The 12,113-nt window shown below is 37.0% G+C and overlaps 1 protein-coding gene across 3 annotated transcripts in view; it reads right to left on the bottom strand.

The window, feature by feature from the left end:
* The window catches only part of sorcs3a (sortilin related VPS10 domain containing receptor 3a), a 109,229-nt gene extending 100,280 nt beyond the window's left edge, over positions 1 to 8,949 (bottom strand). For all 3 annotated transcript variants that reach the window (XR_003674392.1, XM_028451735.1, XM_028451727.1), the window contains exon 1: positions 8,888 to 8,949. The gene's annotated coding sequence lies outside the window, so the exon portion shown is untranslated. The remainder of the gene's footprint in view (positions 1 to 8,887) is intronic.
* Positions 8,950 to 12,113: the final 3,164 nt, after the last annotated feature.

Raw genomic sequence — 12,113 nt, forward strand, 5'->3', positions numbered from 1 at the left:
GAAATACACATGACAAAATAAGTTGAAAAGCAGTTCTTTTCGTTTAGTATTTAAAGTTAGCTTTGTTTGATTAATAAATATGTAGTTAAATGAAATGTTGATTCAAATTAACCATGTTGTGTTTTACAGCCTGAGGCAATTTAGTCTGATGACTTTTATTTTGAAGCCTGAGGTCGTGTCATTTGACAGCGTAGAAAATGTAGAAATTGTCAACAAAACGACAAAAAAAATATGCAAAATGACCAAAAAAAGCTTACAAAATTACTCCTAAACATACATGTCAACTAAATGAGATGTTGCATATTGTTACAACTCATTTCAATCTAATGCAGGTATTGATGACTCACTCTCACTCTTTTGCAGTATTTTCCTCAACACTTTTCACTCTGCAGTTAACAATAATTAAAAATAGAAACTCATGAATTCATCGGTTCTGTGGGATGAATGCAGTTCTTTTTGTTCCCAGAGGTGAAGCCTGTGACCAAGTCGTGCCTCTACGTTCTCATTCTGACGGCTACAAACGAGCTCCAGCTTTGGGATTTCAAAAAACAGGCCCGTTGTGTTTAATTAAAGAAAGCTCTGAATTTAAATATAGTGAAGAAAGATGATCAGAATAAAGAAGCTCTTCCTGAAGATCTGAGGTGATTAATATGTGGACTAATCTCAACATGTTTCTAAGTGTAACCACATGGTTTACAGACTGGAAAAACCATCATTAACACACACAATCACACTTACAAACATCCTAAAGGTGCATTTTAGAGCCTGATAAAAGCTGTAATAAATACAGTTGTTATTAGGTATACATGTCCACAAAATAATAGATAAATACACAAAATGACTGAAAATTATGCAAAATGACAACCAAAATATACAAAATACACAACATGACAACCAAAATATACAAAATACACAACATGACAACAAAAACATACAAAGTATACAAAATTACTTGAAAAACACACAAAAAGAACAAAAAACTATTCAAAATTACTCTAAAAACATAAAAAATGACAGAAATTTCGACAAAATAACAATAAAAACTTAGAAATTGTGGACAAAATGACAGAAAACTATGCAAAATGAGAGCAAAAACATACAAAATGACTTCAAAAACACACAATTAGACAAAACAAAAAAAAAACATACAAAATGTGTCAACAAAATGACCAAAGAAAAATTGCATTCTGTGAGGAAAAAAAAGGAAAAAGAAAGAGAAGAAAAGGTGAAAAAAACAAATCAAAGAAAAAAAAACAAACTCAATTTTAGAAAAAAAAGAGAAAAAAACCCAAAGAAAGAACAAGCAAAGTTAATTCTTTACAAAAAGGAAAAAAAAAGCTTTAAAAAAAGGGAAAAAAAGAACCAATGGAAAAAGAAAAACACAAACAAAATGAATCATGTAAACACAAAATGAATAAAATAAAAAAGGAGGAAAAAAAACAAACAAACAAGGAATTGTGTAAAAAAAAATCAAAAACTAAAAAAAAAAAAAAAAAAAAAAAAAAACTGAACCAGTTTGTTTATTGTGTTTTTAAAATATTGCATTTTTATCCTGATTATTATGTTTAATGACAGTAGTACAGTGTGTGTGAATGTGATGATTTCTATTAAATAACTACTTCTTTGACCCTTGGACAGTGACCGTGAGTCTGACTTGATGAATAAATGTTTCCTTTGATGTGTAAAATCATCCTCTAACTTTTAACTCCAAACTCTCTCTTGTTATTGTTCCCATTGATCCCTCAGGTCCATATTTCTGTGTTTTTCTGCAGAATCGTATCAATCTTCCCATCGAGCGGCAAAAGGTTGAGGTGAGCCTGAGCAGACGAGCGTTGGGGGGAAACACCACGTGGTCCAGTGGGAAAAGGTCGCAGACATCAGGTGGGTCGCCTCATTACGGGCGCTGACCTGTGAAATATCACACAGCCTCTGAGCATGCTCAGCAAAATGATGTAATTTGAGAGGATGTGGCTCCTCACCCACAGGTGAACCACAGGGAGAGGAAACGCTCAGTGATGTCACAACTCAGGTCCAGGAGGTCATTTCCTGTTGTTTTAAAGCATGGTTGTTTATTAACGTTCATTTCAGAGTGTGTGTGTTTCTGTTAATGTGTGTTTCTGTTGGTGTGTGTGTGTGTGTTTCTGTTAGTGTGTGTGTGTGTTTCTGTGTGTGTGTGTGTGTGTGTGTGTTTCTGTTGGTGTGTGTGTGTTGTTCCTTTGTCCCATTTTTGCCCCTTTTCAAAAAGTTCTTACACTTTTTTCCGACTTTAGCTCCTTTTGCCAATAAATATCCTTTTTTTCCTATTTTTGCAAGTTCTTTTTGACACTTTGATCTAAATAAGCTACTTTTACCCAATAAATACTTGTTTCCTTTTTTTAGTCACTTCTCACAATTTTCTTGCCTTGTTTTTCAACCATTTTTGGTCTCCTATTAACATGTCTGCCTCCACTTGCTTGTCAAAAAAACAACAAAAAAAAAAAAAAAACACATAGCGGACCAGAACGGCCCACTTCAGGGCTACAACCCCCCTGGACGATGCCCAGTACACTAAATGGCCAGTTCACCCAGGCTATTAAACACACCGCTGTATTTGCCAATTACCAAAAATTTAGCAAGAAAAAACCCACGTAAAGGCTGGTCCGTCACATAAGCTGCACTCTATTGGCTGAGGAGGCTGCCTTCAAACCACTCAGCCAATCAGAACGTGTACCAATCTTTACTAAAAGTGAGCGTATGTAAAAAATCTGAAAATGTGCTACGCCCAAAAAAATTTGATTAATCAAACCGTGCTGAGCTCAGGTGAATTAATTAATCACAAATTAATTATTAATCACAGCCCAGCTGGTGAATTCACTTCGTATGCTTCCCTGGACACGCCCACATACTACCATAAACGTTCAAAGGAGCTCATGAATGGTTTTTGCATTGAAGGGTCATTTCTACAAATTTTCAGGACATCCCATGCATTCTGGGGTCATTTTCGTATTTTTTTGTGTTCTTTTCGTATATATTTTTATGTAATTTTGTGAATTATTTTGTCTTTTTTTGCAGTCATTTTTGTGTTTATTGTATCTGGAGGGCTTCCTTGTTAAACCATGTGTTGAAATGCTTTGTAACAATAAAAAAAGGAACAAAAATAATAACTTTTACACAAGAGAAGTTGTTTGCTCTGAGTTCAAGGGCTTTTTTGCCGTTATTACACTAAGCACGCTTGGTTTGAGTACATTGTTAAACAGATGATTGAATTGGGACATCTCTAACATCTCCAGCAGACCTCAGTGAGATAAAAAACGGTGATTTGCTCTAATATCCATCTCACCCAGCTCTTCTTCTGTAATCTTCCCACGCTCTGTCTGACTCATCCGCTGCCCAAACTTTTCCTGCTGTTTGTTGTTGTGATGCAAAGCAGATTAACATCAAATCATCTCAAAGGTTTCCGTACGAGTAAACTCTGCTGCTGCTGCTGCACGCCGTTGTCTGTGAGAAATGTCAGGCTGATGCAGGCACAGGAAGGAAATGCGGTGTTAATAACACCTTAATATCCACCTGTAGTCCAGGTGTGAATATCCACCTGTAGTCCAGGTGTGAATATCCACCTGAAGTCCAGGTGTGAATATCCACCTGTAGTCATGGTGTTAATATCCACCTGTAGTCCAGGTGTTAATATCCACCTGTAGTCCAGGTGTGAATATCCACCTGTAGTCCAGGTGTTATTATCCACCTGTAGTCCAGGTGTTAATATCCACCTGTAGTCCAGGTGTTAATATCCACCTGTAGTCCAGGTGTTAATATCCACCTGTAGTCCAGGTGTTAATATCCACCTGTAGTCCAGGTGTGAATATCCACCTGTAGTCCAGGTGTTAATATCCACCTGTAGTCCAGGTGTTAATATCCACCTGTAGTCCAGGTGTTAATATCCACCTGTAGTCCAGGTGTTAATATCCACCTGTAGTCCAGGTGTTATTATCCACCTGTAGTCCAGGTGTTATTATCCACCTGTAGTCATGGTGTTAATATCCACCTGTAGTCATGGTGTTAATATCCACCTGTAGTCCAGGTGTTAATATCCACCTGTAGTCCAGGTGTTATTATCCACCTGTAGTCATGGTGTTAATATCCACCTGTAGTCATGGTGTTAATATCCACCTGTAGTGCAGGTGTTAATATCCACCTGTAGTGCAGGTGTTAATATCCACCTGTAGTCCAGGTGTTAATATCCACCTGTAGTCACGGTGTTAATATCCACCTGTAGTCCAGGTGTTAATATCCACCTGTAGTCATGGTGTTAATATCCACCTGTAGTCATGGTGTTAATATCCACCTGTAGTCACGGTGTTAATATCCAACTGTAGTCACGGTGTTAATATCCACCTGTAGTCACGGTGTTAATATCCACCTGTAGTCACGGTGTTACTATCCACCTGTAGTCACGGTGTTACTATCCACCTGTAGTCACGGTGTTACTATCCACCTGTAGTCCAGGTGTTAATATCCACCTGTAGTCACGGTGTTAATATCCACCTGTAGTCACGGTGTTAATATCCACCTGTAAAGGAAACTGGCTGCATTGTCTCTAATTAATTCTCCAGAGCAGCTGCACTTCAGCGGTTTGACGAGTGTTTTCTGCTGAGTCGATTCTCTGACAACGAGCCTCGTTCTCGCTGTTTGACACATTTTGAAGTGAGCTTTGAAACGCATACAGAGTCTGAGTGAGCAGCTTTCATTTTAAGGTCAGGATGTTCATTAAAGACGACGAACTGTCCGAGACGCACCGCCCTGACCTTTGAGTGAAGTGATAAATGTTCCCCAAACGCTGTGTGATCTCAATTAGACTCAAAAGTCAGAGGAATCATGAAGCAGGTCTGTTTGAAACCTCAACTTCACTAAAGTCTGAACCACAAACGTCAGCGACTGAGACCAAGTTCAGGCTGAAACCTTTGTTTTCCTATTGTGTATTTTTCAGAAATTGTGTCTGTTTCTTAGTGTTTTGTCCTTTTGGAGTAATTTTTTGCATTTTGCTGTCCTTTACTGCCTTTTTCTGTCAATTTGTGTATTTCTTTTTTGTCATTTTGTGACTTTTTGCAGTATTTTTTGTTTTTGTCTTTGGAGTCATTTTTAATAATTTTCTTTCATTTTGTGTTATTTTTGTTATTTTATGAGTTTTTTCAGTCTTCTGTATTTTTATGTTGTTGTCTTTTTTAATGTTATAGTGTATTTTTCTTTCCTTTTGTGTATTTTTCATACATTTTGTCTGTTTTTTGCTGTTTTGTGATTTTGGAGTATTCTTTTGTATTTTTTTGTTATTTCATGAATTTTATTTATATTTATTTATATGTGTATTTTGCTATTTAAAAAGTTTTTGCAGTCTTTTTTTTTGTGTATTTTGGTTGTCCTTTAGTGTATTTTCTGATATTTTGTCTGTTGTTTTGTGTAATTTTCTGTGGTTTAGTGAATTTTTGTAGTTATTTTTGTTGTCTTTTGGAGTTTTATTGTGTATTGTGGCTATTTCGGGTCACGTCATTGGACTGGATCAATGCAACAATAATTGGGAGGGTGTGGCTAGTGTCATTTTGTGTGTTTTTGTGTCATTTTATGTGTTGGTTTTGTTCTGTGTCTTTTTTGTCATTGGGAGTAATTAAGTGTACTTTTGTTGTCATTTCATTCCCATTTGTATTTCACGTATTGTATTTGTTTTTGTGTATTTTTGGTTTTGTTTTGTATCTTTTTATGTCATTGAGAGTCATTTAGCCTCACAAAATTAGGCTGTGAGCTGCATGTGGGCCCTGGACCACCAGTTTTCAAGTTTTTAATCTAATTCAATCTTTAATATAATGGCTGATGGACATAATTCTCAACATTCTTGCATCATTTAAGATCTAATGACCTCCTGTATTTCTTTATAAACTGCTTTTTGTTTCCAATTGTTAATTTTCCCCATCATTTTATCATTGTTAGACATTAAAAACTCACTAATTAAATCTTCTTCATTATTTTTTCCCTGTTTCTAACTTTGGCGTCTGACAGTAAACGCCTCCCTCGTGTCTGTGGAGGAGAAAATAAGAGAGCTGGGAGCGCTGCCAATAACTGTGATCTCCAACCACGGCGAAGGTCTCGTTCTCACACCACGACAAACCGACTTCCCCTGATTGGCCCGTTGAGTTCATCTGCCACGGTGCGTTTAACTCTGACGTCTGTGCCAAGGTTTGTGTGAGTTCAATCATGGTTTATGTGTGAGAGGAAGGATCTGCCCTTAAGTGTTCCTCCTCTCCTCTTAACTCGCCCTCGGCTCATTTGTTCACCAAATGTTTGACCTTCTACTTCAATGTTTGTAACATTTCATTCCAACCAAAACAGACAGGAGAGTCTCATGATACTCAGAGATGAATTCACCGTGAGAAATCTAGCGTGGCAGATGAACGGCGAGCACGGGGAGCAGCTCAGCGTGACTATTGGATGAAATTAAATCTAACATAAGTGGAGGACGGCTCAGTTACAAGGAAACAAAACAATATTAAATCATATAAATAGGTATTTTTAGCGCGACTTTCTGTGTGTAAAGGTAATATTCTGTTTTTATTTGTAATGAAAATGCAATAAAAAAAGGAATAAAGTGGAATTTCATCCAAACTGTTCACAAAAAGCTGGAAGCATCACATTGTTCAAACCAGACTTCATGTAGAAAATGACAGAAATAGACACGATTACACCCAAAACACACACAAAGTCTGTAAAAACACACACAAATAACAGAAAGAAAGACAGACCAATAACTGCAATGCAAATGACACAAACACAAATTAAATATTATAAAAATTAAAAAAAACACTAGCACTACAAAAAATGTCAACAAAAAGACACACAATGACTCCAACAAACACAAAATTACAGAAAAATGTACAAAATGACGACCAAAATAAACAAAACTAATATAGATTTGTTTCCGATGCACACTGTTATTACTGTATATATAATATTAACGCTCTCCGTGAAAATCTGTGATCCTGCCTCTATTTGTAGCGTCCCATGATAGCAACACCACACAAATACCAATATATCAGACAAATAAAGCAAAAAACACATTAATGGCAGTTAGCCACACAAGTGTTCTTAAAGTGTAATTTTAGTTATTCATATCATGCAAGTTGTAGTAATGCACTTCTATGTAAACATAATATACAAAATAAGTAAGAAATGCACTATATCCAAACAATAAGTGATAAATATCAGTCCCAACAGGGTCTACACTTTACATTTCTTAGATTTTGTGACTAATTTCTACTTAATTAAAGGAAATATGCAATAATTTGAGGAAAATTAAAGGAGTTTGTAAGGAGTTTTGACTGCAATCATGCCATACTGTACAAGGACCAGTAAAACTGTGAATACTGTTGAGTGATTTCTCCATGTGTGATAACGCTGGAGGTCAGAGGTCAGAGAGCTAGACATGGACGTTTGTTTCTGAAGTTCATTTCATCATCAAAGGGCGACATAGGAATAAGAGTCAGTCCTTTAAAGTGGGTCACATGGTTCAAACATCATCCAACTCATCCCTGGAGGAGGAGCCGTCAGCAGGAGAGTGGGTGGAGCTACCATACGTCTGTATAGTATAAATTTCTCTTTCCTCTGAACAAATTACAAATGCAATTCATACAATTATCTGCTGTTTTATAACATTATCATTTGCTTATGTCATGTCAGTCAAACTTAACTATACTTATGGATTCTTAATAAAACTAATAGTCTTTATTTCATTGCTTGAGTCATTAAAAACAAAATGCTTGAACTAAATATCAAACTCTGCCAAGCTTATTTTATACTGTACGTTTCTGGAAATGTTTCCTAAAATGAAGAAGGGATGATATCTGTGGTGATGTAGATGAAAATATGAGTCCAACGTCTGGATGTACCAATGTTCACTTACAATATGTACTGTTACAGTATAATGTTCACATTTGTACACAGCTCTACCAAAGAATATTTGTTGTAAATAAGTGACTGTAGTGTATTTTTCTTTTGCACAATGCTGTAGAATTACAAAGATCATATACAGTAAAAATGTGGAACGTACAAATTCAGTGTCTTGTACTCACTCTAACTACAGCTAATGTGTAACTTTACTGTAGTTTTCAAATGACTGTACAAGTAGTGTATAGTGCTGTCATGACAAAGCATTTTGACTATCTTGTTCATAAACGATGGTGTCGTGACTTCTCGTTTTGATGACACTGACAGTTTCATTGACACGAATACTTGCTTTGGAGGAATAAACTCTCCAGTGACGTGCTTTTGCAGATTAGCCACGAGGTTTTGCACTAATTGTTTTGAGAAATAAACGAACTGCTGTACAAATGTTAATAGTAAAGTGAGAAAAGTACCAGAAAAACTATAACTGGACATGTCCTCGTTCTACGTCTAGTCCGGACTGTACGGGGATATTGTACAAATGAATTCCTTTGGACCGTGAACTTATCTCAGGGAATGTTAATAGAAAAAGTTCCTGAAAGTTAAGAGTTGATCTTTACAACCACTGTGGTTTATTTACAGTAATATTATTCACACGTGACAGAATCATTAAAGATGACGCTTTGTTTTGATGAAATGGTCACACGTGAGGAAAAGAGACGTGTGTATTTAATGATTGTTTATTGTTCTGTAAGCCTTGATGTTTCTTATATTGTTCCAATGATTAAGACATTTCACAGACAGATGTTCTAATGAATAATAAAGATGACTGACTTGAGTCACCACTGATTTCATATTGTTTCTAAGTCTTTGTTATAAAGACAGAAATTACATTCTTAAACCTTATTGACAATAACAACTTATTTATTTACTATAATGTATTTTGCGTACTTAGTGAAGTTCTCCAGAGTTGTGGTTTACTCACCTCCACAGTGTGCTCTCTGTGACACTGCCGATGTGGAAGTCGTAGAGTTTAGTGAGGATCAGGATCACCTGCAAAAAGAGACGTTCAGCAGTTAGAAAATGATCCAAACTATCAATAAAACTCCTCCAAAACAAACAAACAAACAAACAAACAAACAAACAAACAAACAAACAGGAACCATAGCACGACAGTGATTAAGTCCTCACATTGAACTCTTCACCAATTAGTTGTTCTTGTTATTTGGTGAAATACAAAAGGTCAGACTTCCTTCACACACACACACACACAGCACAACATTAGCACACATTAGCATTAGCCTTCCTGTCAGAGAAGAGAACAGATCAGGGTCCAGTTTGTTTTGAAATGATGCAACACACGGCAACTGTTGACGTTTGAGGATTAAATCAGAAAGAGTTTGTGTTTCAAACGAGGTGACTGCACAAAACTTTATATATTATATTCTACATGCTATACACACCGCTAGGTCACACAGATCAGTCGCTAAGTTAGCAAAGCTGCATTGAGTACGGTGGCTGGCCAGGGACAAATGTGCTGATTTAGCTAACAGATTTATTTAACGCAGATGTTGACCAGTCTGAACATTATAAGTAAAAAAAAGGGTTGTATGTGTTTTTGTGTTGTTTTGTGGCTTTTTGTGGTTTTCTTTTGTGTTTTGGAGTCATTTTGTGTATTTCTTTGACATTTGTTATTTTTTAGGGTCTTTTTGTGATTTCTTAGTAGTTATAGATTTTGATAGACAGACAGACAGACAGACAGACAGACAGACAGACAGATAGATAGACAAGTTGCTAAATATTGTGCCAAAGCTGCTAATGTGGCTACATTGTGATGTCTAGTGACTAAATGGATAACTGATTAATCTAACTGAATAACTGGCATTTTTTCTTAGTTAAAATTCCACAATGTTCCATTAATCGATGAATAAGTTCTGATATCCTGGTGGTTTTTAGCTACATTTACCATTTTCAAACTTCCAAATCAGCATCACGTTCCACCTCAAACCGGAGCTTATCTCTGATTGGATTACTGGTCTCTGGAGGAGTGTCCTGATAAGCTAGGAAGTGAAGGTCGGCTCTGCTGCTCTGGGATCAGTGTTCAGCTGGAATCCTGCCGTCCACAGCAGAGCAAACACAACTAACGTTGGAGTGAGAGGAGGTAAAACATTTATAACCGAGGGGAAAAACACTTTGACACTCAGCCATCTGCCCACCTCGGAGTCGCGGCGTGCGCTCACACGTGTTCACGCTGTGATAACACGCTGGATATTTAGCCTTAATCACACACTTGACCTCCTGGAACAGGGTTGTCAAACTCATTTTAGTTCAAGGGCCAAATACGGACCAGTTCGATCACAAGCGGGCTGGAGGTTTTAGGCGGGAAAAAGACCCATTTCTATGGGCCGCTGATTGTAAAGTTGCATATGCTAAAAATAAACAGCAACTTTCTGCAACATTTAGCAACAAACCACGTTCAAAAAAACATGTGAATTTTTTAATTGTACTTTTGACCAGATTTACAGTAATATTTGTTAAATTTGCGACATTTCTTTTCTCTTAAAAATGTATTGTCAATGTTAAATCTAAATGTTAAATTTAAATGTTTAATGTAAATCTTAAATCTAAACGTTAAATGCTAAATGTTAAATGTAAATGTTAAATGTAAATGTTAAATGTAAATGTTAAATGTAAATGTTAAATGTAAATGTTAAATCTAAATGTGACGGATGAAACTAAACATTTAGCTAATATGCACCAGAAGTACCAAAATAAAAGCTCACTGACACAAACGATTTGTGTGCCCAGCTTTGCACCTCCAGTTCTAAATTAGACATAAAGTATCAACAATATCTGAGCAAAAAGTGACTTTTGATTTTTTATTTCTTTTTACCAATTTTCATTTAACTTTGGGGAGATTTTGTGCCGAATCAGACGCTCTGAAGGACCGGATTTGGCTCCCAGGCCTTGAGTTTGACATGTGACCTAGAAGGAGTCCACCTTTAGAAAATAACACTGTTTCCCTCCACTGACTGCCGGTTCATTAGCATTAGCATCTGTTAGCATTTCTTTCCACACAGTGAAAGCTCAGCTTTAAAAGAAGCCGATAGGCTTTACTTGGGTCACACGTCTGTGACGAGTTTGCAGACAGAACAGAGCGCTGCGGCCCTGCAGTCCTCTAGGACCTCTCCACCTCTGGCCCAGGCTCACTACAGATGCTAGTGGTAGGAAGACGTGAGGAGGAATCCTCTGACTACGACTGTGTGTGTGTGTGTGTGTGTCTGCGTGTGTGTGTGTGTGTGACGTGAGGGCATGTCTGCTTGAGGCAGGGACGGCACTGCACCGGGGCTAGGGGGCACTATAGCCCCATCAGGTATTTTTAGCAGCCCCAGTTAAAGCTGCAGTATGTAAGTTTTTTTGGCATCATTTGGTCAAATATCCATAATGATCTTTGAGCATATTGTAATCCAAAGTGTTCTGAGTGGACAATGAAGCTATTCTGTTTCTCCTGGCTGTAAAATGACATTTATAAATCCAGGAGCGCGATGCTGGATGTCAGCCCATCAGAGATCTTTCTACAAACACATGTGCTCCATGAGCTGTTCTGGGCAATACTATTGGCTGCTCGACTGAAGCCAGACGCGTTCTCGTACCAAATGTAATGACGGACGTTCCAGCAGAGGACTCCATAACAACAGAGTCGGACACAACAGTGTCTGACTCTGTATTTTATTTAAAATTTTAAAATATTTTTATTGTTCATTTCTTAAATTCAAAAACATTCAGAAGTTCACAAGTAGCCGTTCTGTACCAATCCAATCCCTGCTTATACCCAATTCAATGGGGCCATTGATTGACAGCAGACATAGGCAACTGGTGGCCTGGGGGCCACTCAGTCTAATTTTGTGTGGCCCCCAAAACGAAGTTAGAAGGAATATAAAGCCCGACATAATACACAATATAACTCCCAAAACACACAAATCTACAGCAAAATGCACAAAGTACACAAAAAACACACAGATATTCCAAAAATGACAACAAAGACACTCACGACAACCACTAACACAAACAAAATGACTACAAAAACACACAAAACAACAACACATTACAGAATAGCTCCAAAGACACACAAACTGTCCAAAAAATTTGCACAAAATAACAGGAAAATACAGAAAACAACAAAAATACAAAAAGTGACCTCAATGCAGAAA

The sequence above is a fragment of the Gouania willdenowi genome, chromosome 1 (genome assembly GCF_900634775.1).
Source record: "Gouania willdenowi chromosome 1, fGouWil2.1, whole genome shotgun sequence".
NCBI lineage: Eukaryota > Metazoa > Chordata > Actinopteri > Blenniiformes > Gobiesocidae > Gouania > Gouania willdenowi.